Source organism: Schistocerca americana, chromosome 11 (assembly GCF_021461395.2).
Source record: "Schistocerca americana isolate TAMUIC-IGC-003095 chromosome 11, iqSchAmer2.1, whole genome shotgun sequence".
In the NCBI taxonomy this organism is placed as follows: Eukaryota; Metazoa; Arthropoda; class Insecta; order Orthoptera; family Acrididae; genus Schistocerca; species Schistocerca americana.
The window spans coordinates 87,277,226-87,305,017 of NC_060129.1; the positions used below are offsets into that span (position 1 = coordinate 87,277,226).

The window sequence follows — 27,792 nt, forward strand, 5'->3', positions numbered from 1 at the left end:
ATCATATATATATATATATATATATATATATATATATATATATATATAGAGCAGTTCATGACAAATTTCAAAACTCCGCCATCTCTCTCCCCACATCCACCACTGCTGGCGGCTCACCTCCAACTGCGCAACGCTACGCGCTGTTCACAGCCAGCTGCCTAACACTACAATGGCGAGTATTACAACAATGCAAAGCAGCCACAGACTGCACACAGCACAGCCAGTGATTTTCATACAGAGCGCTACGTGGCGTTACCAATAAAAAAAACCTAAACAGCCTACTTACTAGAGTTGGGCAACACGATTCTTTTTCCCGATTCGATTCCTACGATTAAATCTCACATTGCGAATCGATTACTACGATTCGTTCACGATTCTTTCACGATTCATTCTAGTCTTCGATGGCACGATTCTTACGGAATGCAAAAAGTTCTACATCTTACTCACAGATTGCAGGACATGTCTAAAATTGTCAATGGGGTTAGAATCGAACTGTGTGATGATGAGATATGCCACAAATAGTTTATTTATGAGTAAACATGCAAATGACGTTGCAAGTGTGATTCTCGATTTACACGTGTAATGCCTTAATTGTTGAAAGGTCACGTTTGATTTGATTGCATCTATTGTTTTATTTCAGTATGCCAGAAAAGAGGAGTCGATTTGTGCGGAAGATGGTGCAAAATTACGTGGTATGCCAGTTTAGTTGTGTGGCTTGAACGTATTTAACTACAGACCTCTGTTTTATAGTAACAAAATCTAGCAGTGAGGCAGACGTGGCTTGCCTCATATCATCCTAAGTTTTCCTGCGCTAAATGTCTTTCCAAGTCCACATCACCCTTGTAATTCATAACGCAGCTAACAGCCCTCCCACACAGCAAATTTAGCTTAACTTTCGTTTCTTCTAAATACAAAGCATAGGTATTTTGCTTTTAATTTGTCTGAGAACTTGCAGCTGTCACTGCTATTTACGTAAGAAGACGACATACTTCTAAACAATAGGATTCAATCGTATACCGCGACGTTATTTCACTAACATTTAGTATGAATCTGAACACGGTAACATTCGAAAACTAGAATTTTAAAGACGGTATTACACGGCGATCCGTCAAGAAAGGTATTGGTTAGAGAGCTTACATTCGCTCTGTAATATTGGTCTAGTGCGACAGCCATTTAGTGGCGGCACTGGTGGGACTAACAGAATTAGCAAATTAGCAGTGAAGTAATGTCGCTGTATACGATTGTATCCTACACTTTAGAAGTATGTCGTCTTCTCACATAAATAGTAGTGGCAGAAGCAAGTTCTCAGACAAATTAAAAGCAAAATACCTATGCTTTGTATTTCGACGAAACAAAAAGTTAAGCTACATTTGCAGTGTGTGAGGGCTGACAGTTGCTTTATTGTGAAATATAAGGTTCTGTGGAATTGGAAAGAGCACAGAAAAACGTAGGATGATATGAATCCGCCCATGTGCACTATATAGGGATAGTAAATGGGAAATGCCTTTACGCTCGTTCCCGTCAGCCACCGCCAAATGTCAGCTTGGTTTTCACGAGTAATATTACGACCCACGAACTTCGTTTGTTCGTTCCGAGCTTCCTTTGTTCACACGCATCCTCCACTTGACTGCCACCGGGCGGTCGTAATTATTCGGCACGATTCATAAGTTGCCTTCGAAGCATAGCGTACTAAGAATCGATGAATCGTTGGAACTTGGAATCGTCACGGCCCGGAAACACGCAATCGTTCTTACGATTCTTTTGAACGACGATTCGTCCGTATCACGATTCGATTCTTACGACTCTTTGTTTAGAGTCGTTCAAATGAACGACTCATTCACGAATCACCACAACTCTACTACTTACAGTAGGTTCGAACAACGCATTAGTATTGCGGAGGTGCTTCGGGAATGCGAGGACGACGTTTTTTTCGAGAAACGCTACTAAGATAATTTAGAGAACCGCCGAACGACTGCTGAACGATTCTACTGCTGCCACCATACACTGCGCGTAAAGACCACGAAGATAAGGCACGAGAAATTAGGGCTCATGTGGAGGCATACAGACAGCCGTTTCTCTCTCACTCTATTTGCGAGTGGGACAGGAAAGGAGATGACAAGTAGTGGTACACGGTACCCACCGCCACGCACCGTACGGTGGCTTGCGGACTATCAGACGTAAATGTAGATGTAGTACGGATAAAAGGAACGGATAGCTTTGTGTGAGGGATGTGTGTGGGCAGCTGGCCCTTCGCACGGGCGAGAGGCGCCGTACTCGCTGTGGTCAGGACGGCCTGCGGAAAGACTCCCGCCACGCATGTCGTCATATAGGGCCTGTGCCCTGTGCGGCGCGCACGGTGTGCGTGTTTCTATTTCAGTCCCAACTGCTGATCATGAATCCGGGAGACGTAGCTGCATCGTTGGTGGATTTACTGGTAGCAAATGACAACGCTTTGCTCGTTTGTGTCTGTAAACAGACCTGTCGGGTAGAGTCCCAGTCAGTCCTGGTTTACCAGAGATATGGAGTACGTACTGTATACTTAACGGTGAGTACTTTTTTTCTTACATTATGGACCTGCATGACGTTAAGCGCTGTGCGGTTCTGAACAACTGAAAGTTGGTTTGCCTTGCACATACTGTTGTGAAGGAAAATAATACGCTCTCAACCTCACACTAAAGGACTTTCCTTAATTCTGAAAAATGCAGTTAATTTTCAACCTTTTAGGTCAATGACATTTTCAGCCCTTTTTGCACTGAGAAGATATCGTGTATTACCGTTTCTAAAGACTGTAAATTAACCATCTACTTTCCTCCATTCAGCCCGAAACGCTTCACACATGTATGAGACAGGTGTAAGTGAGAGGTTGCCAAATGTATTCTACAATACTGAAAGATTACCGTCAAGCCTCCTTACCTAGGGACGCCAGATGAAAGTTGATGTCGTCAAGCCCTGAATGAAAATTGTGCAACGGATAACTGGGGAGGGGAGCTTGAGAGCGCTACCTAGAGAGCGTGCACTGTCTGTACAATACTAGGCAAGGCGCTGGAGGGCTCACACGCTGATGTGTGGGTCCCTGCACTCTATATTTTGTATTTTAAATAAATTCCTTTAACTTAACTTCTTTGTGATTTTAAAGGTATGTTAAAGATTGATGACAATTGATTACGTATTTAGTTTAAATATTATCACTCGATTTTACAGCGATTGCCACAATTATTCAAGTTTACAGATATTACAATTTTACAACTTATAGCTCGGGTATATTATATAGGAATCTGCACGCACTTTTCTACGTGCAAGACGGAATTGCGTTGGCCAAATGTATACCACCAAAGCCTCCCAATATTTTGCATAGGACATCCACTACGTGTGGAGGATAACAGGCAAACTGGGGACCAGATACATTAACACAGGGGGTCAAATTTCCTAAATTAACGAGATCATTCATTTCCTTACACAATCCGAAGCTGGAAATAAAAGAATTAGTACAAATATTCAAATACTTCTCTTCCGTGCGTGAACATTGAGACAGACGCACTGAGGGCACGTCTGCTCACTCACCCGTCTTCTGTAACACTCCAAGAATATGTCGGGCACCCGGAGGTCTTCCTGCGCCCGGTGGAGGGGGTGGTCGAACCACTTGGCCGTGACCAACCTCTCCACCCCAAATCTTGTGACACTGGAAAGTCTGTGACTTTTACCTGCCTGTGGTGTCTCTCTGATCCCCTAGCCAGGAGTAAGGTTGGCACTACTATACTACAGAACTACTTCCCAACAAAGATTTGGCCACGCTTTACGGAAAGGTGTGAGGAGGATTAGGAAAGTTCATGTGCAGATTCACATCCTCGTACAAGAAATGCAAATACACGACACATATAAATACTTATTATGAGGCCTGACACATTTCTTTCCACCCGTCCACATGGGTTCTGTTGCACCCGCGGCCGGCCGCATCGTGTAATAAAATTGTCTGCGGAGCCGCCTCTTTGTATTTCCGGGTGCAAGCGAGCAGCGAAACCTGCTGCTTATAGAGCAGAAACTACTGTACCGTTTCATCACCCCATGCGTGGATGAAAAGAAATGATCCGGAATGTTCTTCTCATGGGAGGACAATTCTGGTTCATTTCTTTTACCAATCTTATGTTCTACGCTTACGTAACAGAAAAATGAAAACAATTGCAAACAGTAGTTTGTGCTATAGAAAAGGATAAAAAAATTGCAACGTCCTGCTCTCTGGCATGAATGAATATTCCCACTATGAGCGGATCAAATAAGCGGCCACTTGGCATACGGCGATGGCATTTAAACGACATAGTAAGTGAATAACTTAGGAAATGTCTAAATTAACCTCCTAGGCAAACAAGTGACGACCATTCAAAATCATTCATCTCGTGATGAAAATTTAAGTTAAAATGATCCACAGAAATGTCATTTGTAAAATCAGATGGTGCTGGCAAGCGAATGTACAATTCTAAGTGAAAAGTGCAAGATTAACAAACAAATCCAATAATGCTAAAATAATTTACGAAAGAATTTACATTAAGATGAGCCAAAGAAATGTCATTTGCAAAATCAAATGATGCTGACATACACTTAAAAATCTGAGTGAAAAGTGCAAAATTAACAAATAAATTAGGCATAAAATTCAGTGGGCGCCCGTTTCACACTAAGGGCAAAACAAAGCAAAATATTGTTATGGAACGACACAATACTATACCACATCACGACGTCCGTGTCTTAGCAATCAATTATCAAAGGATTTCTCAAACACACCTTAAAGACAACTAATTTTAGTTATCTAGCTATGATGTAACTGCAAAACTAAAAAATTCAAGAGAAATATCAAGTTATTCGTGAAAATCGTACTTCTATAATGAAGACAAAAGTTTTTTTCCAGGTAATATCACAAACATCACAAAATAGAAGAACACCTTTCAGTAAAATTATGTTCATTAAATCCTTACCAACATGGACGTGTGCAAACACACATCAACAAATTACAATAGAACTGTTCTAATGCACATAAAGGAACATCAAGAAACGATGACAATTATAAGAACACAAGTTATACTAAAATTAAATGTTACATTATTACACAAACAAAGACAAAAGCCTCTAAACTATATGGGACAACGCCCACATTGTGCACGTCACAACTAAGTCCATAACCTAGATACACAAAGAAAATAACACTAAAGTTAACTGCAATGGTAAAAACACTGTGCATAGTACAGAAACAACAACAAAAGACACATACATCAGCTACATAATAAAATTAAAGAACCACTAACCTAACCTGTTGACAGATTCCAAATGAAAATGATAAAAAACGCCAACAAAAAAGCTTCAAGTGAACTATCATAAAGATAAATTATCCAAAAACAACACTGTACCACATAGCACTAAAACAAACGTACAAAATAGTGGCAAACATTAGAACAGAGAAAAGTTGTTACAAAAATCGATGGACCAGAAAATAAACAAACACAAAATGCACTTCACCTACTTTCATATCGTCACACGCCAATCGACAATGTACCACAACCTAGGGGCGATGGGGAGGGCATTATTCCAAAGATACTTGGAGGACAACCTAACTTGACATCCAAGTGCCGGTGACTCCGTATGCCGTCTGTTTATGTAATCATGTACCTCGCGAAACATGACGTAACAGCGTGGCCCACTCCTCTTACATCTGTTCATCAGCTCCGCCACCTGTGCCTATCACCAACCAGATTATCTCTGAACAAAACTCCTCAGTTAACCTTTGTCAGTAAACTTTCAATATTACTATGACCTGAGCTATGGATCACCGATAAACTAGGCGAGCATCATGCTCTACTTTTTCACTTGGTCATCACAATCGTATTGCCTGAGAGATCATTTCTTCCTTTGTCGAACCATTCACAATGGCGCCTGTCTCAGTCCTTCTTTACTTCATACCTACTTAGCGAGCCACAAATAATTCTTCGTAGGTACCTTAGTCTTGGCAAAAATCATATCTCGTAAACAGTTCCTCTCTCTCCTTCTTCACGACAGAGCAGTTTGAAACACATCATCATTCATCAGTCCCATAATGTCTCGACGACAACTATAATGATGACAGCTAGGGCTACCGGAGACCAGGGTGACAGTCATCCGGTCGTCATTCCCCGCTGCATATAGGTGCTTGAGCGCCATAGTCCGCTGCTTCACCTCAGGGGTTACCCAACCTAAGGCGAGCGGTGTCCGCCGATGCTTGCTGTGGGGGTGTGTCAGATGACACAACTGTTGACTGGCACGCCGTGGCTACGGAGGTGGCCAGCCCGCTCATCAGGGGCGAGTGACGTCAGCAGTGGTTACCACTGTGATGCCTGCTGTGAGGCGTGTCTGATGACGCAGCTGTCAGCTAGCGCGGCGTGGCCCCTGAGACTGGCCATAGGCTCAGCTGGGGTGAGTGACGTCAGCAGAGGCTCCCCCCTGCAACTTTCCCTTTCACGCGAGGAGGGCTCGTAGCTGCTTCCCTCAGCTGATCGCTTCGCCGTCTCCGTCCCGCCAAGTGGTGGGAGAGTGCGACAGAGACAGGGCTAGGGGGGAGCGAGACACGCGCCAGCTCCAGGTAGGTGGCCCCGTTACGTCTCTCCCTCTCCACGCAGTCCCAGCCACTCTCCGTCCCTCTCGACCACTCGAAGCGACTTGCACACAAACACATTTTTGTAAATAAGATATTACAAAGTACAACTTTCTCATTGTTCATCACAACTTATCCACAGGCTTTTATTTACAGTAAAATTAAAAGTAATCCTATTACAAAAATTATGTCGACCCTGATTTTACAGAATTGGAGGTGACAAAAACAATAATATCCAGATGAAAAAAAAATCAAACTGTTACGAATTACAATTGCAGTACTGTGGACCACCTCATAAGTTTACAATAAAATTGAGGTACCAGTTAGAGCCTAAACAGATATTAAATCTAAACCTATTTACAATTTGACGTACACCGATTTACCTCACAGCCTTTACAATTAAATTGAGGTGCCAGTTAGACTTAAGTTATCTAGGCCTCTTTTCTAAACACACGTTCGCCTGTTTTGGGTTGACGACTGGATCATCAACCGATGAATGTATTGAAGTTTCATAGGAATGGAATGGGATTGTGGTTGTCCCTCATCCTATACTGCAACCGCAAATCACTACTTTGATACCGTTTCCACAACTTTATTTACAATCATGAAAGAAATTGGGCTGCTTGGTTAAATTATTCCACTAACTACTTCAAGGCATTTTGCTCTGATTGTTGCCAGCATCATATTTAAAGGACCAGGGAAGCAGGTTGCTAGCCTTACTTGCCTCGAGTCCCATTGGTTTTACCCCTAACGGTTGAGGGATTATCCGGTGGCTTTGGTAGTCTTTGCCGTATGAGCACAAAGGTGACCACGACTCAGAATATGTCCGAGATGCCCAGTCTTCTTCCAAAGTAACTGGCATCCCGACTGTCGGGACCACTTACTTACTATGGTATGAAGATTAGCATCTCCAAAATGAAAGTAATGTCAGTGGGAAAGAAATATAAACGGATTGAGTGCCAAATAGGAGGAACAAAGTTAGAACAGGTGGACGGTTTCAAGTACTTAGGATGCATATTCTCACAGGATGGCAACATAGTGAAAGAACTGGAAGCGAGGTGTAGCAAAGCTAATGCAGTGAGCGCTCAGCTACGATCTACTCTCTTCTGCAAGAAGGAAGTCAGTACCAATACTAAGTTATCTGTGCACCGTTCAATCTTTCGACCAACTTTGTTGTATGGGAGCGAAAGCTGGGTGGATTCAGGTTACCTTGTCAGCAAGGTTGAGGTTACGGATATGAAAGTAGCTAGGATGATTGCAGGTGCTAGTAGATGGGAACAATGGCAGGAGGGTGTTCACAGTGAGGAAATCAAAGAAAAACTGGGAATGAACTCTATAGATGTAGCAGTCAGGGCGAACAGGCTTAGATTGTGGGGTCATGTTACACGCATGGGAGAAGCAAGGTTGCCAAACAGACTCATGGGTTCAGCAGTAGATGGTAGGGGGAGTCGGGGCAGACCAAGGGGAAGGTACCTGGATTCGGTTAAGAATGATTTTGAAGTAATAGGTTTAACAACAGAAGAGGCACCAACGTTAGCACTGAATAGGGGATCATGGAGGAATTTTATAAAGGGGCTATGCTCCAGACTGAACGCTGAAAGGCATAATCAGTCTTAAATGATGATGATGATGATGATGAACTACTTCAAGCCCTTACACCAAAATTTACAAGAAGAATAACCCTCTACCAATGAGTTCAAATTATAAAACATGAGAAATGTGTTCTCACCCCTCAGGACACAACACACCAAAATAGTACAACATTACAGCCATTACTACTGGCAACACCACTGTCAGTCATTAAATACTTCTCCTTTCCCCCCTTTTTCTTTCACTGCTTCTTGCCATTCGATCTGCAAACACGACTTCCTTCCACCTTACCATACATTGCCTGGTTTTCGTCCTTTAATCTCTCTCAAACATTACTTGTGTTACTTCACATGCAGTACCATGCGGATAAGTTCATGTTGAAACCGCATACTATGCTACCGCAATGCAACGTGAGCAAACCAGCCCAGGCTTCATGACTCCACATTATTCATGCTATGATTAACGAAAGGCAAATCCAGTGACTACCGTTATGAATGCTGGCAACACGTGGCCAAGTTCGACAACAAAGAAACGAGTAAAATAAATCGTTGAATCATGGAAAATTTATATTGCTTGTATCTGGAACTAAACTATGCAACAAATGAAACATTATGAAACCTATCTGCTATTGACCTAAGAACAAGAACCGTTGGTTCATGCCCTCAATCACCTGGCACCCAGGTCCGCTAGTTGAAACACATTAATCTGAAAAATTTTTACAAATACAACATCGCTGAACGATTCCCGGTATTAATTCACACTTGAACATGTTTCATAATCAATGTTACCCCAAAAGACCTACATTATGAATAACTTTTCTCACCATCCATGACGAGCGCCGCACCCCTGCGTCCGTCTCGTTCAATCGACGGCCCCAGAGAGCCCTAACATGTCGCGTTCGAGGACCAACCGCCAACCGTTCAGAAAAACTGGTGGTGGGGGGTAGGACCTCAGTGAGGACCAACCTCACAAACTCTGCCCTGCTCATCCCCACTATCTTTGGACTCACGAACTCTCTCCAGAATCTGCTCACGTTGTTATGTTGGCGCAAAACTACCCTACTGCTACCATCTTTGACTAACCCAGATTATTATATAACACCAGAAGAAATGTACACATGAATATTTTTTCACATATATAAGAAACTATCAGCCTCGATTGTGGTAATGAAACCAACCTTTACCAAGGTTTCAGCCCAAGAAATTGAACCTTCTTCAGAAGATAAACCTGATCCTATATTATGTCTACGAGGGCATGGTCTAGAAATAAAACTAAAACAGCCTGAACAGTTTTATTTCCAGACCATGCCCTCGTAGACATGTTATAGAATCAGGTTCATCTTCTGAAGAAGGCTCAATTACTTGGGCTGAAACCCAGGTAAAGGTTGGTTTCATTACCGCAATCGATGCTGATAGTTTCTTATATATTACATTATCACGATTGCTGACTGGGCTGCAATGTTGAAAATACTAATTTTTTTAAATAGTTGATGTGGGGGTGGATTCGCTAAATCGTAGATTTGACTCAAATGTTTTGGAACTTATCTCATAATTTGAAGCTTTTGTCATCGCTAAAAATTGGAGCTGATCGAATCGTGCAGTTCTATGGCGCAGAGTTTTGATGAAGATAAACAATTTAGTATCTCAAATATTGCAGTGGAAAAATGTAGAGCTTGATAAAGCGTGTTATTTTGTTCAGCTCATAATTTATCTTGCTATCAGTACAATTTTTAAGAAGCAGTGTCTTGGGCTACTTTCTGCTTTCGACGAAGAGACTGCAATAGTAATTCTTAGAAATGAATGTGAGGAGTATTTATCCAGTAAATTCCTAGACCAAAAAAGCTCAGAAACAAGAAATAGCCTCATTAACCTGGACAGCTGGTTAACAGAACTGTCAGTAACAGAGAATTCAATCGTAGCTATAGCGTTCCAGATTAGTACATAAAATGTTGCCTGTTTTGAACTATTCCTTTTGCTCTTTCTTCATCTGAATGCTTATTTTTGAAACTCATAAAGAACAGTCTGTGGAGTTCTATGACTCAAGACAGAGTTAGTGAACTCAGCCTCCATAGTATTCAAAATGATCTGTTGATCCCAGTGAAATAATGAATACCTTCCGTCAAAGAAAGTGCACTCCATGGCCCAGTTTCTGTAGAGGTCAATGTGATTACAGGGGATTTTTATAAGTGCAAATCAATCAAACAATAGATAGATCTGTAGGTCTATGCTTGTTGATAGTGACTGTCAATCACTATAATGTGTTTAATTTTTAAAATCATTTGTAACTATTAACCATTTTTCTTTAATACTTTGAATATAATAAAGGAGTGACCTCTTTGTTTATATCACATGCTATTTTACAACACATCTCATTCAGTTTCTATTCCTAACTGCTGTAATGAAAGTTACGTTAGTTAACGACAAGTTGTACATTTTATGTAAGGGGGTCAGGATTTTTATTTTTGTAGGCAGGCCCATACTTGATTCATTAAGCTTCTGAGTCTGTAGGCTTGTCCAATTGCATTTGAACGTGAGTTTGATCTCATTTCTGTTGGATTTCAGTCAGCTGCGTTACCAATTGAGCTAGCACAGTCTCAACATATTCTTATAGTACTGATATATTTTGCTTTATCACAACACAGATCTTTGACACAGGCAGTGTTCATTGAAGATTATAAAGGAAAGGGAATCATTTTAAAATCTATCAAGACTCCCCAGAAAACATATACTACAGTCCGCCATTGATATGCACCTACCGACGTTCTGGAAAGTCGGCACCCTTGAATACATATGATTAGAATGATTCGTGTTCGCGTCATGTTTGTCATGGGCAATGTTATACAGTTCGTTTGCTACTTCTGCGGCCAACTGTATGAAGCATTTATCCTTGGGTTGAGGCTGTATATAACCTCAGATCAAGCTTGACCTGAAAACAGGATCCTGCTTGACGCGAAAATCCGCGCTCCAAACTCAGGTTCACTTGTAGAGAGGTCCCATGCCTTCTTTTGCATTTCGCCTCTCATTTTCACGCATTTTATTAATGTTTTGTATCATTTCACGGTGGGAGCCGGCCGAATAAGATCATTCTGATGAGAGTATTTGTACTGATATCTCAAATTACTTTTCACTTGACTGCTAAGCATGTTGGGAACTGTGTGTGGTCTTGCTTTTAGTTTCCTCTGCTACTTCACTGGGTGGCTTGCGGCGAGGCGGGCAGCGGAGGACGCGACACACTGCATTTCTGTGTGGGGGGGGGGGGGGGGGGCGGGGGGTCTGCACTTCGGCAAATACGGAGAGGGTCGTACACCAATGGGCTGTGAGCATCTGGCGGGGCAACTGACCTCGGTTGAGTTTCGCCTGTTGTATGGACGGCGAAACGACATACAAGCTGTCTGAGTGTCGCCCCAGTTTGTGTGTTTACCGTCCCGGTGCATCTGGAGCGAAGGTTGTTGGCGCTGACTGACTGTACTGTCTTCATGATTCTGAGAATTCTTGCGGTCGGTGCACTGGTGGGAGAGACTGTCTGGCACCAGATGGCCGGTGGTCTTGGCAGGTTGTTTTCTGTAGGCGGTAAAACGGCAAGTTCATTGCCCCGAGCTAAATAGCAGAGGCATGGTTGTTCAACTTAAACTGAGGCCAGTTGACGTCACAAAGACCAGCTCAAAATTGGAGGGAACGGACGCTAATGGCGCGAATGATGTTCTGACATAGTGTGGAGGAATTCCGGAATCAATATTGAGTGCTGATTCGCGACTTTTCGAGGGTAGTGGTGAGCTGAGTCACGTTGGATTCGCTCTTGCGTTGCACGGGCGCATGGCATTCGGGATCTGATGTTCATGAGAATCGGACGGTCTTGCGACTTAGTCTCACTCTTTCGGAATCGTTGTGGAGTATGACTTCGGTCATACTCCAGTTTCGTTCTGCTACCTAAGACGTAGATTCTTTCTCCGCGTTTTCGCACCTGTACCGACAGGGCGAGTTTAGGCGGATTTGCTGTGCCTCTTCCTGGAGATACATCCTTGTGCATCCAGGAGTTTCCCTGCTTCGCGAGCAGAACTTAGAATTCTCGGACAGCATTCGAGGCCACGGGTTGAAACAGAGTTGCTGCACGGCAGGAGTCGGCGCCTACATCATCAGAGCGCTGCCTTCCGACCACGTGCTGCGGGTTTCGGGTCTGGTAAAGTATTCTGCGGCTCCAGCACTGCAGAACCTGTCGTTTCTGCACAGAAGTCCTCGGCAGCACGAGGACTAGCTTTGCTACAAGTCCACCTTGTTTGTTTCCCCATGTGTTCTCATTTCAGCTCTCGCTACTAATCGCGATACTGCATTATAGTCGGTGGTGGTGGTGGTGGTTAGTGTTTAACGTCCCGTCGACAACGAGATCATTAGAGACGGAGCGCAAGCTCGGATTAGGGAAGCATTGGGAAGGAAATCGGCCGCGCCCTTTCAAAGGAACCATCCCGGCATTTGCCAGAAACGATTTAGGGAAATCACGGAAAACCTAAATCAGGATGGCCGGAGACGGGATTGAACCGTCGTCCTTCCGAATGCGAGCCCAGTGTGCTAACCACTGCGCCACCTCGCTCGGTGCATTATAGTCGGGGGAGTAATATTTGATTAATTAGAACCTACAGTTATTATCGTCAATCTATTGCATCACAGAGAGTAGGAGCCCCTTGTTCTCGAGCCAACTCTTATTCTCACAATAGTTCAGTATACCCTATGGTTTAGCCTACTGTTTGTATCGACAGTCCTGTACCTTTCTGTTCTGATTCATAATAAATCTCACTGTAATGTTTAATCAACATAGCGTTTCGTAGATAAATGCAGAGTCCCATTTCCTGTCATTTAATATGATAAAATTCCTTCCTTTAATCAGTAGATTACTATTTTTATTGTGAGTATGCACTCCTTATCTTACCAACTAGCAGGGTCCACCATCAACTCCCTTCGTTACCGTTGTGCACATAATTAATTAGGTGGTAGGTAAGGAGGGGGGTCGAATGCATTTCTGGTTTTCATGGAGAATTCGCCAGAATGAAAGAGTTACAAACTCTTCTCCACCCTATCATCTCCCACTGTAACTGCCAGTTTATAGTGTAGTGGTATAGCTAAACATCGCTTTTGCTTTTAACAAAAAGAAATAGAAATAATGAAAAATTATTATTAACATCAAAAATGGTAAGTAAATACATGACTACACCATTCCCACCTCGCTGATGCCCGAAATACTTTCCTCCTGGGTCTGGAAGGTTAGTTAAAGAAATTACCGGTGACCATTTGTATGTAATGATTAATCTCATAACAGTTGCCTATTTAGGTGATTAGTTCAAAGACATTTTAGGGCCTTAACTGTTTACTGCAAATATTTCGAATTTCCTTTCTTACTCTGCCGCTAAGTATGGGAATTCTGACAGCAACCAACAACGATTCACCCTCTCTTGTGTATGGTATCTCTTGGCTCCATTGGCAGCAAATATGGAGTTCGTATCAAATTCTTAACTACCGAATACGTCCTCAGACTGCTATGGCAATACTACGTGTCTTGATGAATAGAACTTGAGCAAGTATTTAGCGATATGCCACTAACGACGTCAAATATCTCAGCTTTATCACTGGATCAGAGGTTGTGTCATGCACTGCAGTGCAAAGGATCTCAGGTTAGCACCCACGTCAATTCTCGGAAGGATTTTTTTCCATTTGTTACTAGTTCTACCACTGCATTGGTCGTAATGATAATTACAGAACACTACCATGTGATTCCATTACATACTATTGAAACCAAACCATACTCTCCGTTTTCCGAGCTTTCTGGACCAATGTTGGGCAAAATTATGTGTGCAACAACCCTACACGATATGAATTCCATCGTTTCATTTCGTCCATTTTACAGATATCTGAGCATTCGGGTGTGTCCACTAAAAACGACGACGACGACGACGAGACCCTATGAGCTCCACACACGTTCCACGAAAGGGCGAACCCACTGTTGGAGGTAAATAACAAATCGTTTATGCTGACGTTTCGCTTGGATAAAAACACTGCAGGGCGGTTGCAACTAAGGTTCAGAGACTATCTGATGAAACCAACCAAAAGAAACCAGCCACTGACTGCAACGTGCACGTTGCTGTTAGCTTGAAGATTTCACGCCACAGGAACCTTTGAAATGGATGTTGGATACCTTTGTAAATTTAACGTAGCAACAGCTTGCAGAGTTGAAATGATAATTAAATCAAGACCCTAAGCTGTCGACGGACGTTCATACATCAACGTGGGCAGTTGAAACTGTGTACCTCGACAGGGACTCGAACCCGCGATCTCCTGCCTACATGGCTGCACAGAGGATAGTGGGACTGCAGGGATTTGTCCCTTGCTCTCTCCCCGTGAGACCCACATTCCCAACTTACTGGCCACACACTACATTCGTAGTGTGTCTGCCCACTACACTCATTAGTCGCGGCAGACAATCTTACCGAGTCCGGTAAGAGTTCGAGCAATGCGTGTGCATCCAGCACAGAAGAAGAAGTTCAATACCCGGACAGCCTTAACTATATAAAGATGGTATCGGTTCTTTCGGACATACCATCGGTGACCATGCAGCTCACTTAGAATGAAATGATAATTAAATGAAGACCCTAAGCTGTCGACAGACAGAGTTGTCCACAAGGTATTAATCAAACTGCTTTTGGGTAAAAAATGGCGCTACGAACACCCAACATCGATTTGTTGTAGACTCGTAGAACATATTCTGAGATCAAACTTAATGTGGTGTCTTGAACAGAATGACATTCTCAAAGCCAACAAGCATGTATTTCGAAAACATCGATGATGTGAAACCTTACTCACACTTTTCTCACATGACATATTGATAGCTTTCGATCAAGGCAAGAAGGAAAATGCAGTATTTGTTGATTTCCGAAAAGCATTTGACTCAGTACCACACCTACACTTACTGTCAAAAGAACATTCGTATGGGGTAACAAGTGAAATTTATGACGGGACTGAGGACTTTTTGGTAGGGACGACACACCATGTTATCTTAGACGCAGAGTTATTGTCAGATGTTGAAGTAACTTCAAGTGCGCCACAGGGCAGTGTGCTGGAACCCTCGCTGTTGATGCTGTATATTAATGACCTTACAGACAATACTAATAGCAAAATCAAGCTTTGTGCTGATAATGCAGTTAACTATAATGAAGTACTATCTCAAAGAAGCTGCACTGATAGGATTTCTACGTGGTGCAAGGGTGGCAAATTGCTCTAAATGTTCAGAAATGTAAAATTTCAGACCACAAAATGAAGAACCGTATTGTCCTATTACTCTAATATAATGAGTCACTGTTGAAGTCGGCCGACTCATACAAAAAGCTGGGTGTAACATTTCGTAGGGATATGAAATCGAATGATCAGATAGGTTCAGTCATGGGTAAAGCAGGTGGTGGACTTCAGTTTACTGCTAGAATACTGGGGAAGTGCAGTCAGTCTTCAAAGGAGATGGCTTACGAATCACCTGTGTGACCAGTTCTAGAATACTGCTCAAGTGTGTGCGTGAACCGTACTGAGAAGGGCAGCACGAATGGTCACAGGTTTGTTTCATCCGTAGGAGAGTGTAACAGGGGTACTGAACGTTCTGAATTGCAAGGCTCTTGATGACTATCCCGAGAAAGTCTATCAACAAAGTTTCAAGAACCGGCTTTAAATGATTACTCTAGGAATATACTACAACCCCCTACTTATTGTTCATATTGGGGTCGTGTGGGTAAGATTAGAATAATTACAGCACGCCCACAAGCGTTCAAACAATCATTCCTCCCGTGTTCCATACGTGAATGGAGCGGGAAGAAACCCTAATAACTGGTAGAATGGGACGTAACCTCTGCCATGCATCTCACGGTGGTTTGCAGAGTATATATGTAGATGTAGAAGGAGATTTTTGCCATTTTTCTGTCGTTTTAGGTGCTCTTGACCCCACTCAAATCTCCATCAATCGCTTGGCGGTGACAGTGGTCGCACGGGATCGCCGCGCGGTCTCAGGCGCCTTGTCACGGTTCGCGCGGCTCCCCCTCGTCGGAGGTTCGAATCCTCCCTCGGGCATGGGTGTGAGTGATGTCCTTAGCGTAAGTTAGTTTAAGTTAGGTTAAGTAGTGTGTAAGCCTAGGGACCGATGACCTGAGCAGTTTGGTCCCATAGGACCTTACCAAAAATTTGCAAAAAAGTTTTGGCGACAGTGCTGAGATATTTAGAAATCGTCACGTGTGATTTTATGTACAAGCGATGTCAGACGCTCAGCGGCGATATTTAAATATCGTGGCTAGATGACCAGAATCTGCCCATGACAGCAACATTTACGGAAACTCCCATGTACATGTTCAGTTAAGAACAAGAGAAATTCTGGAAGGCGTACTTCTGGGAGACAGTGACTGTCAGTGAAGGAGGTATTTGCTGACGCCGGTACTTCGCAAAGAAACGGCGGCTGAGGGAATCTGTAATCGTGCCCACGCGAAGGCCAGACCAGAAGTTGAAAGAATGTTTGGAGTGGCGAAAAGGCGGTTTCCCTGTTTCAGTTTAGGACTCAGGATGAAAGTAAATCGTGGAGCAGTTATAATAGTTGCTGTTGTGGATTGGCAAGAGAGCCAACCCGGTTTTGAGAGGAAGCCGAAAGGCACGCGTTTTAGCTCGCACAGGCTGGCGTGAGGTCTGGAACAGGACAAGGAATTGAGACTAGCAAAAATAGTACGTATCTGTTGGAATACTTAACTTTAATCCATAATTGGTGAACATCGCTCTTGACGTTACATGTTTAACAGCATCAATAGTAACTGGTAATGACGCCTTGCTAGGTCGTAGCAAATGATTTAGCTGAAGGCTATGCTAACTATCGTCTCGGCAAATGAGAGCGTATTTTGTCAGTGAACCATCGCTAGCAAAGTCGGTTGTACCACTGGGGCGAGTGCTAGTAAGTCTCTCTAGACCTGCCGTGTGGCGGCGCTCGGTCTGCAATCACTGACACGCGGGTCCGACGTATACTAACGGACCGCGGCCGATTTATAGGCTACCACCAAGCAAGTGTGGTGTCTGGCGGTGACACCACAGTTCCAACATTTGTCTTCCACGATATGGCTGTCAATGCATCAGAGCGGCTACCTGAAATGATGACTACGTATTTGCTGGGAGAAGAGTGTGTGCAGAAATTCCTGCATCTGCAGAGCATGAAGACAACAGAGATAATTATGGCGTGAGGGAAGGCGTTCATTAACAATAAATGTATGTAAAAAGTTTTTGAAAAACTGAATAAATGTGAAAAGTTTCAATTTGAAAGGCAGATTTTCCTTCCCTTTCTCCTGGTTATTTAATTCCCCATCAGAAGAAGAACACCACGGATAATATTAAAAACTGCCTTCTACATAACAAATTGGTCTCAGAAAATTGATTAGATTGTATTAAGATATATACAAAACCCCACTTATAATAATCTACAAAGAAATTAAAACAGACTACATACCCCAATGAAATGAAGGTAACAGCAGTCACAATGCAATGCGTGCGAAATTTATTGACAAGGTATGTATTGAACATTACAAGACTGGAAGAAATTTACAGTGTGTCAGTTGAAAAGTCTGATAATCTTTTAATTTCTTCAAGTTCTAATTCTTTAATTTCTTTACGTATTTCGAGGGTTTCCATTCTTATTTCATGTTCTGCAAGAGAGCACTATACTTTGATTTTATGTTCACGCTCGAGGCATGCAAATCTTTGATTCCCAAACTGGCACTTCTTATCGAGAATATTTTCTGTTCTTTCGCACTTGCAACGAGAGTCTGACACCGCAAGAGTGGTTTTGAAAAGTTCTCGGAGTCACCACGAGAGGTCAGCCCTAGCGCAACGAGTTGTTCACGTGATATTCGTTGGGCTGTTGACGTCGTGGTGAATTTCTATGTCTTAAGCGTCGAAGTATTTGGTAACGTTCAATAGTAAGGTTTAATTAATATTCCTTACGGTAAATAAAGTTCTAGTTCCAACAGAACTGACAATGTGGTAGTCAAACCTACTAACGATGCCGGCACACGTTGCCTTTTCTTTCTACCCACAGGCATTAAGTCTTATGCCCACCTTTAATTCAAGCCGGCCAATACTTTTGATGAGATCTTGACGCCAGTTTAAGTTTAATATTTATGCAATATGGTTTAAAGTATTCTTCCATAGGCAAATAAGTTTGACCTTGTTGCACTAAAGAATCTTTTTTAATGAAAACTATAGCGTTTTGCGCGTTGTCACGCTGTATACAATGTAACCTTTGAGATATTATTCCTATCTAAGGTTAGGTAGCAGACTATATTTTGTAAATGCTTGACCTATATCGGTCAATAGTATATAAGTGTGTTGGCTGTGTCGTTGTGCACCCTGACACACCCTACCTTAAACATTAGGTACTTATTTCTTGGTAGTCTATGTGAGAATTTCACCAAGCTCATAATAATCCTCATCCTAAATAGTTAATAGCCTTGCAGGAAATATCCTAAACAGGTTATATCTGATATTTTTTTTTTCTTTATTGTATTTCGATTCCCCATCGGGGTGGGCTGGCAGCAGCATATGCGCTGCTCTTCAGCCAAAAGACATAGAACAAACAATAGAAGACATTTAAAAATAACAAAGGAGAGAATATGGCGAACATAGATATAAAAAAGGGGGAACATCATGGAAGGCAATAGACAAAAAACAGGGTGACCGTAAAATGGAGATAAAAAACTGTGAAAACTGTTTAAAAGTAGCACACACAAAAATTCACACACTGCAACAATTAAAAGAACACAAAGCACAGTATGACTGGAGCATAAAAGGTATCAACGGATGGCGTAGCACATAACAAACACTGACAGCGAACCTCAAGGCAGTACACAATTAAAATCACACCTCTTGACGCACAGGAGAAACATCACTAAACACAACACTGATGTGGCACGCTGACGATGGTCAAAACAGAGGATTGGCCAGGCGCAAGGAGATAAGGGAGACTGGAAGAAGGGAGGGAGGGGAAGAGATGGGGGAAATGAGCGGGGGGCGCGCTGAAGAGGGCCAGGTAGGGAGGGATGTGGGAAGGAAAGAGGCAAGTATGGGGTGCAGGGTCTCAGGGGAGGGGGGGGAAGGAGGAAAATCCGCTCTGGGAGAAGGAGGGAAGAGGAAAAAAGGGGGCCATGGGGAGGTGGGGGGCGGGAACAAGGCCAGGTTATAGTTTGAAGGAAGGGTAGAAGTCACGCCGAAGTTCGTTAACCGGGAGGGGGAGGCGTTGGAAATTGCCCTGATGGAGGGTGTGGAGGTGGAGAGAGGGAGGGATACAGCGATAGAGGCGCGGCAACGGGCAGGGGGTGGAGAGGAAGGAGGAAACCAGAGGGTGGGGGGGATCAAGCCTGCGGACAATGTAAATGATGCGGAGATGTTGGTGTAACAGGAGGAGGTGGGGGAAGGGGATCAGTTCATACAGGAGCTGTGTGGGGGAAGGAAGGCGGATACAGAAGGCAAGGCGGAGCGCATGGCATTCAAGGATTTGGAGGACCTTGTAAAAGCGGGTGTGGGCGGAGCTCCAGGCAACGCTGGCATAACAGAGGATAGGACGGATGAGGGATTTGTATGTGTGGAGGATGGTAGAAGGATGCAATCCCCACGTCCGGCCAGATAGGAGTTTCAGAAGGTGGAGGCGGGAATGGGCTTTCTGCTGGATGGTCTGGAGATGAGGGGTCCAGGTGAGGTGTCGGTCAAGGGTGAAGCCAAGGTATTTCAGGGTGGGGGTAAGCTGCATGGGACGACCATAAAGGGTGAGGTAGAAATCATGGAGGCGAAAAGAGCGACTGGTGCGACCTATGATGATTGCCTGGGTTTTGGAGGGGTTGAGATGGAGGAACCACTGGTTACACCAAGTGGTGAACTGGTTAAGGTGGGTTTGGAGGGTACATTGAGACCGTTGAAGGGTAGGATAGAGAGCCAGGAAGGCGGTGTCATCAGCATACTGGAGAATTTGGACCGGTGGGGGTGGCTTGGCCATATCAGCTGTGTACAAGAGATAAAGGAGAGGGGAGAGGACAGAACCCTGGGGGATGCCAGCCGTGGGATAAAAGATACGGGAGTTGGAGTTGTGGAGGGTGACATAGGAAGGACGGTGCGAGAGGAAGGAAGCGACCAGACGGACAAAATTGAGAGACAGGGCGTAGTTTTAGAGTTTAAAGAGGAGCCCGGGATGCCATACACGGTCAAATGCATTTTGGAGATCAAGGGAAACAAAAATGGCGAAGCGATGGGAGTTGAGCTGGAGGGACAGAAGGTGAACAAGGCTGAGGAGTTGGTCTTCAGCAGAGAAGGAGGGTCGGAAGCCACACTGGGTAAGGGGGAGAAGGTGGTGTTGAGCAAGGTGCTGATGGATACGGTGGGAGAGGATGGATTCAAGGACCTTACTGAAGACGGAGGTGAGGCAGATGGGACGATAGGAAGAGGTTTGTTGTGTTTGAGGAATAAGAAGATGTGGGAGGTCTTCCACAGGTCAGGGTAGAAGCCAGTAGAGAGGATGACATTATAAAGATGGGCGAGGACAGTCAGGAAGGAATAGGGGCTTTCTTGAAGGTGACGGTAGGTGACACAGTCGTGACCAGGGGCTGTGTTGCGTTTGGAACGGAGGATAAGTTTAATTTCTCGTGCTGTGATGGGAGTGTTTATGTTGGAGGGGGGCAACTGCCCCAAGTACTGGAGACTAGGAGCAAGTGGAGAGACCGAGGTATCGGCACGTTCCATGACGGTGGGCAAAAGAGAATAATCAAAATGGGGATCATCGGGGATGGAGAAGACCTCGGAAAGGTGGGAAGTGAAGTGGATGGCCTTACTGAGATTGTCAGGAAGGGGGCGATCGTTATGGAGAAGGGGGTAGTGGGGAGTGGAAAGGGAACCAGTAAGGCGATGGAAGGCGGAGGAGTTGATAGGGAGGGTGGTGTTGAGTCTTGTGCAGGTCTGGTGCCAGTGTCGGCGTTTCGTTGCTGTAATAAGGTTCTGTATGTGTCGCTGTATTTGCCGGTGGCGTTGGAGTGTATCCCTGTCACGAGTGCGCAGGAAGGAGCGATAGGGGCGGCGGGATTCACGGAGGAGGAGGACAGCCCGCAGAGGGAGAGTGGGACGGTGGATGGTTTTGGTAGGAACATGTGCCTCCACAGCGTCAGTAATTACCTTCTGAAGGAAGGACGAGGCGTGGATGATGTCGTCAGGATGGCGATACGTAAGAGGGTGGGTTTCGACCTGGGTGGAGATGGAGTCCCGGTAGGCATCCCAGTTGGCACGGCAATAGTCATGGACGACCTTGGTAGGGGGTGCAGGGTGCGGAGCCGGAGGGGGGCAGTGAGCAGACGTTATGGTGAGAAGGACAGGGAGGTGATCGCTACCTATGGGGTCAAGGACGGTAACAGCGATACACCCAAGGAGGTTGGCGGAGGCAATGACAACATCGTGGGTGGTGTCACTTTCAGGTCGGGTGTGCTGGGGAAGGGTATCAAGGTCACCTTAGATTGTGGAGAGGAACTGATGCCACCGCCGAAGGGCAGCAGGAGTGCGGCTATGGATGTTAAGGTCGGCGGCAATCACATAGGTGAAGAAGGTGCGGTCAATGTGTGAGATGAAGTCAGAAGGAAGAGGAACAGTGGAGCGGACATAGACGGTGGCACAAGTAATGGTGAGGGAGGGGAAGAAGACGCTAAGGATAAGGTGTTCAGTGGGCTCATTGAGGAGAGGTTGTGGCCGGACGGGGATATGCTTAAGGTGGCCAATCGCGACTCCACCCTGCGCACGAGGACCACGAGTGTCAGTGCGGTGGAGGATATAGGGAGAGGTGCGGATAGAATGGTGGGGCTGGAGAAAGGTTTCGTTCAAGAGGAAGGTGTTGACCTGGTGGTGGGAGAGGGTGTGCATGAGGAGGTATTTGTTGGAGCAGAAGGAGCGAATGTTCTGGAAGAGGATGAGATTCTCGTGCCACGCCATGGCGGGAAGGAGGGGGGGAAGAGAGGGAAGGGAAGAGACTTCAACTAGGCTGTCGAGGCGTGTGAAGGTGAAGTGGGCTTGGTTGTGGTAGTAGGTGGCGAAGGTGTTCAGGTGGAAAACGGAGCGAGCGGCAAGGGAGATTTGTTGGAAGGTGTTGGGGTGCTGAAAAGGGTGAATGGTTTGGAGCACAACGGTAAGGAACCGGATGATGTCCTCAGCTGTGGGGGGTAGACGGAGGGAATTGTTGGGATGGACAGGGGGATCGACAGTATGATCTGGGACTGTAAGCTCAGGGGTGGCTGGAGGGGGTTTAGCTTTACACTTGTGGGAGTAGGTGGGATGGGGGCCATTGCAGGTATTACAGGAAGGAGGAGCAGCGAGGTTGGGGCAGTTCTTAAGAAAGTGGATCTGACGTCCCCGGATTCCTTTCTGTGGGGAAAGTTGAAGGATATATGCCACCATGATCCACCGACAGCGCCTGACAACATGCATCAGCGCATTGTCAATGCATGTGCGAACATTACGGAAGGCGAACTACTCGCTGTAGAGACGAATGTCGTTACACATGTTGCCAAATACATTGAGGTTGACGGACATCATTTTGAGCATTTATTGCATTAAGGTGGTATTTACAGTAATCACACTGTAACAGCATGCGTTCACAGAAATGATAAGTTCACAAAGGTACATGTATCACATTGGAACAAGCGAAATAAAATGTTGAAATGTACGTATTTACTGTATTTTAATTTAAAACAACCTACCTGTTACCAACTGTTCATCTAAAATTTTGAGCCATATGCTTGTGACTACTACAGCGCCATCTATCAAAAATGTTTAAATGTGTGTGAAATCTTATGGGACTTAACTGCTAAGGTCATCAGTCCCTAAGCTTACACACTACTTAACCTAAATTATCCTAAGGACAAACACACATACCCATGCCCGAGGGAGGACTCGAACCTCCTCCGGGACCGCGCCATCCATCACAATGCGAAAAATGTGGTGCAACTAAAACATTAATATTTCTTTACGTACTACACGAATATGTAATTAAAAATGGGGGTTCCTGTTTTTAAAAAAACGCAGTTGATATCCGTTTGACCTATGGCAGCGCCATCTAGCGGGCCAACCATAGCGCCATCTGGTTTCCCCCTTGAAAATAGACAAGTTTCGTTCTTTGTAATTTTTTCGTTTGACGCTTATTTCGTGAGATATTTGGCCCAGTCACGATCAATGGACTACCCTGTATCACGAACGGTCGTACATATTATGTTTATAGTTAGTGTATGTTTGGTTAAGTTACTACAGGTTTCCTAAACACAACGTTGACCATCTGTGCGTAAAGTTATAAATGATGCCCTAAGCTTTACACACCCAGTCAGTTATAAATCCGTAGTAATGTAGTCCCATAGCATAACAACGTTAGTCAAATTTCGCGTTAACAAATTGATGTATTGCTCTCTGTATAATGGAAATTATGTCATTTCCACCTTGTCCTAACCCTGAGAAGTTCTCGCGTTACGGACATATATAACCTTGCTCACCCCCCACATGAGATCGTGTGGAACCATACAACATAGCGGTGATAATATGTGATTTTTAATGTAACAATCTGAACTTAACGTCTAAGTAAATTTCTTATCAGTTAATAAGGTGATGGGTTACAGTTAACGCTCATCGGGATCCTATCTACTTAGTGCCTTGTTCTCTCACAAATTTACAGTTTAACATTATAGGTAATTTCCCAGTAGATAAGAAAAAGACAGCCAATGGCAGGCACCTCTGGTCCGCCGTCTCAGTACACACCCGCGTGCCGCAGTCAGTTGCGACGTAGCGTCCGCGATTAACCGACCGCTCTCCACGAAGTGGGGCCGGGGCTGTTCCTCAGCTGAGCGACGTAGCCTCACATGGCACCACGGTACTGTAGCGTTCTATGTTTGACCGTGCCTTGTTCTGGCATGTGTTAGTTTATTTTACGCTTCTGAAGAAGGCTAGATTAGTCTAGCTGAAACCTGGGTAAAGACCAGTAACATTTCGCAACTGAGGCGGATTTTTGACATATTAATTTATCACAGTTGCTGACAGGGCTGCAAAGTGTTAAAAATTCTTCGACTGGACTGTTTGTCGCCTGTAAACACGGGTCACGTCAGTGCTCTTTGAAGAGAGCTGTGGTGGTGACGTGGCTCTGTTGTTGTTCCGGCGCAATGATTTGCGAAGATGGAAAAAATCGAGATTCGAGCAGTGATTAAAGAAAGGTGTGAAAGCAAAGGACATTCGTGCCGACTTCCAGAATACACTGAGGGAGTTGGTCGGGAGAGATTAGGTAATGATCCGTGCAGTGGTCGGCCAAGATGTGTCACTACTCCAGAAATCATTGCAAAAGTGCACAAAGCAGGATCGCCGATTGAAAGGGCGTGAAATTTCTCACACTAGCCACATATCATCTGAAAGGGTATATCACATTTTACCTGAAGAATTAGATATGAAAAAAAATATATCTGCAAGATGGGTGCGGCGACTCTCGACGCTGGGTCAAAAACGCACGAGCCGGCCGGAGTGGTCTTGCGGTTCTAGGCGCTACAGTCCGGAGCCGAGTGACCGCTACGGTCGCAGGTTCGAATCCTGCCTCGGGCATGGATGTGTGTGATGTCCTTAGGTTAGTTAGGTTTAATTAGTTCTAAGTTCTAGGCGACTGATGACCACAGATGTTGAGTCCCATAGTGCTCAGAGCCATTTGAACCATTTGAATCAAAACACACGAGAATGGGCATATCGGAACAAAGTTTGGCCCATTTTAGGGGAAACGAACAAGATTTTTTGCATCGGTTTGTGATCACAGATCAAACCTGGGTGCACTACTATACCCCAGAGACAAAACAACCGTCAAAGCAGTGGAAACATGCTGATTCTCTGCCACCAAAGAAAGCAAAGACAATTCCTTTGGCAGGAAAGGTCATCATCTGTGTTCTGGGATGCGAAGGGGATTCTGTTTGTAGATTATCTCCCCACTGGGCAAACAATTACTGGAGAATACTATGCTAACCTCCTGGTCAAATTGCAACAAAAGCTACACTACAAAAGGCCAGGTTTAGCAAGGAAGGAAATCATCTGTCATCAAGACAATGCTCGCCCACTCACATGTGCCGTCGCCGTTGCTAAATTACGCGAACTAATTCACCTGATATGGCTCCGTCAGACTTCCATCTCTTCTGAAAACTGAAAATTTGTCTCAGAGGATGAAGATTCACTTCAAACGAAGAACTGATAGCCAGAGTTGACAACTATTTTGCAGGCCTGGAGGAAACTCATTTTCGAGATGTGATGAAGGCACTGGAACATCGTTGGACCAAGGAGACTACACACCCTCGTATGACAGAATACTGGCTTGTGTGTTGCTGATCTACATTTAACTACAGGCTATTTTCAGTGCAAAATACGTAGCGTTGTGCTGTTACAGTATAGTTTGTACATTATTTTAGTATCGTTGTAACCAGCTCGACTAAACATCCCTTTCTTCGTTTTCATTTTCATTGTCATCCACGAGAGCAATAATTTCGCGTGAAGATACAGCTGTCTCCTCTTTTACTGATAATGTGAATGAACGGCAGCCTGTGTTATCCAAATCTGTATCAGAACAAGAACATAACGAATGGGGTTATAAAATATCTTCTAAACAGCAAAATTGGTTGCAAAAAACTGGCAGATCAGTGCACAAAAAAATTGTGGCTTCAGGAGCTCCACTTTCCATTACAGCCTTAGGAAATTACTGTCTCCTCTTCTACACATTTCAGCCTTGAAGAGTTCAGCCATCATTTTTGCTCCAGTTTACGTATCACATACATAATTAGACCTCGCCACGTGCAAATGCTTTGTTGATCCTTTTCTTATCTTTTTGGTAACACATTTTCAGGCTCTTCGAGTCACCATTTGCCGCGATGTTACGAGAATTAAAGTCAACAGCAACTTCTCTCCATGCCTTTACCTTGTTGGCCGCAATGGGTTTAATCTGAGTTTTCGTTTCTTTCCAGTTGTATCTTTGTACCGGTCTAACACAATTTACAGCAGCAAATCTTGCTTGTATTTAGGAAAAGTTTGATGATGTTTTTCCATTTGCTTGTCTCCACCGTTATAGCTCGACATCTTCAATAATAAATCCTGTGTATGTAAGATGTACGATGAATACAGGGTGTTTCAAAAAGAATGTACATATTACAAAGTATTATTTTGTGCAAACTATCGATCGCTGCTCCTCGGCTTGGCTATTGGAGCAAGGAATACAGAGACTAGTTTATGTTAATAGCTGCTAGATGTCAGTTGTCTTCTGTTTTGCTTGGTAACCGACATATGTTTAAAATTGCTACTCCGCAGCAGAAATCATTTTGTGTTCTCGAGTGCAGTTCCGTGATTACAGTGAAAAGACGTTTCAGCCTGAGGTACCAAATTGATCCATCCGAATGGGCGGAACTTTCGCAGATGGCATCGACAGTTTCTAGATACAGGATTTGTATGTAAAGGAAAGAGTCCTGCCTGCTGTCATGTTCATGAAGAAAATGTTGCACAAATTCATACTACTTTGCAATCTAGTCGTTCAAAATCAACTCATCGTGCTAGTCGGGAGTTACAACTGCCTACAACAACCACTTGGCGTGTTTTGAGACGTCGGTTGGTTGTGTTGTTATACAAGTTACAGCCGTTACAAGCTCTGCGTCGCGACGACAAACGCAAAAGTGTGGCATTTTGAAAACGAGATTCTTTATGCTACTGACAATTATAACACTTTCGCATAAGACATTGTGTTAAGTGAAGAAGCGACTTTTCATGTTAGTGGTCAGGTAAACAAACACGACGTTCGAATTTGGGGCCTACAGAACCTATAAACAGCCATTGAACATGTACGAGACTCGCCCAAAGTCAATGTGTTTTGTGCGATATCCCGATCATCTGTTCGTGCGGCCCATTCTTCTTTAATGGAAACATGGTTAACGGTCAGCAGTATCTAGCCATTTTACAAAACTGCTTGTTTTCGAGGCTGCACAAAGACAACTTCATTTTTCAACAAGACGGGGCAGCCGCTCACTGGAGTTGCCAAGTGCGCGAGTATCTGAATGAAACTCTACCGAACCGTTGGATTGGTCGTCAAGGAACTGGCGAGTTAGCATGTGTCACCTGGGCTCCACGGTCACTGGGTTTGATACCCTCTGATTTTTTCCTGTTAGGTTTCGTTAGAGACAACGTTTATATTCTAACATTCCCACAGAACCTGGAAGAGTTGAAGAACTGGATGCATACTGCCATAACAACAGTGATAAATGACATGCCAGAGTATAGAAGGAATTAGAGTATCGATGTGATAATGTTCGTGTCACTGATGGAGGACATATTGAACATATGTAATCTGAACTTGAGAGGCTCGTAAATATGTGTGTAATGATTCATATTCGTATATATAGCATTCAAAATACGAATATTATTTTTGAAACTTCCTGTATATGCGGTCGCAGCGCAATAATCAAATGTTCAAACAAGTGTGAAATCTTATGGGACTTAACTGCTAAGGTCATAAGTCCCTAAGCTTACACA

The 27,792-nt window shown here is 44.1% G+C and overlaps 1 protein-coding gene across 1 annotated transcript in view; it reads left to right on the forward strand.

The window, feature by feature from the left end:
* Positions 1 to 27,792, forward strand: part of LOC124553759 (serine/threonine-protein phosphatase 6 regulatory ankyrin repeat subunit C-like) — a 92,645-nt gene that overhangs the window by 37,624 nt on the left and 27,229 nt on the right. The window lies entirely within an intron of this gene.